At 39.9% G+C, this 1,102-nt stretch overlaps 1 non-coding gene across 1 annotated transcript; it reads left to right on the plus strand.

Annotated features, from left to right (window-relative positions):
- The first annotated feature begins 509 nt into the window (after positions 1-509).
- Positions 510-582, plus strand: TRNAN-AUU (transfer RNA asparagine (anticodon AUU)). Its single transcript has one exon. It is a non-coding gene; the product is annotated as a tRNA-Asn (tRNA).
- Positions 583-1,102: the final 520 nt, after the last annotated feature.

Consider the following 1,102-nt stretch of genomic DNA (forward strand, 5'->3'; position numbering starts at 1 on the left):
AAAACTGAGGAGGAAGAAATGAGTTTTCTGCCTCTGTTTCAGCTCATGGTAGAACATTACAAGAACCCTAGGTGGATAAAAACAAGTTTCTTTGCAAATCAACTTTCAGGTATAACTCCCTGTAAAGTTGATTTGAATAATTTCGAGGGAAAAATTGTTCCGGGGCCGGGCATCGAACCCGGGACCTTTGGTTTAACGTACCAACACTCTATCAACTGAGCTACCCGGGAACTTTACCAGACACCGATCCAATTTTTCCCTCTATATCCACAGACCTCAAAGTGGGCTGACAACCGTCAAGCAACCAACAATTTTTCCCTCGAAATTATTCAAACTTGCTGAACCTGAAAGCTTGCTTTGCATAATACACATCACTGTTCGTTAACAGAAAGCCACAATTTAAGTCACATGGAGTTAATGTGCACTCAATGTTGGTTGCTTGACAGTTGTCATCCCACTTTGAGGTCTGTGGATATAGAGGGGAAAATTGAATCAGTGTCTGGTAGAGTTCCCGGGTAGCTCAGTTGGTAGAGCGTTGGTACATTAAACCAAAGGTCCCGGGTTCGATGCCCGGCCCCGGAACAATTTTTCCCTCGAAATTATTCACAAGTTTCTTTATTACGCAGAACATTAATTTTCTTTCATAATATTGAAATATTCTTAATCTAAATGTAAATGTTGAATGCAGAGGTGTGGCGTCCATATAAGGACTGTTTACAGTTAAAAATTACTAAAATAACGCCTTATTTTCGTCAATTAGAGTGCAGTACCTATGCCATAGTTTAAGGTGCTTTAATACTGCTTAAACATAGGAGATTTTGAGGTTATCATATTACCATAGTAAGTAGATTTGAGGTGTGTTTACGAGCAGTTAATGTCCTCGCTTTAGGCATATGCAAATGGTTGGTTGGCAGGTAGCAGAAGATGTGCCTCCTGATCACTGTCTGTGTAAGCATTTAGCGAGAACTCTTTGGTGAATTTATACCAGGCTTGCCCAATTCTTTGCACCATAGGGCAAGTGAAGAGCAAACTGTACACCACAGTATGAAAAACTGTAATGGACGATCATTATTGAAAGGAGAATAAGTACCAAGATAATAAT

This window comes from Periplaneta americana, chromosome 14 (assembly GCF_040183065.1).
Source record: "Periplaneta americana isolate PAMFEO1 chromosome 14, P.americana_PAMFEO1_priV1, whole genome shotgun sequence".
NCBI lineage: Eukaryota > Metazoa > Arthropoda > Insecta > Blattodea > Blattidae > Periplaneta > Periplaneta americana.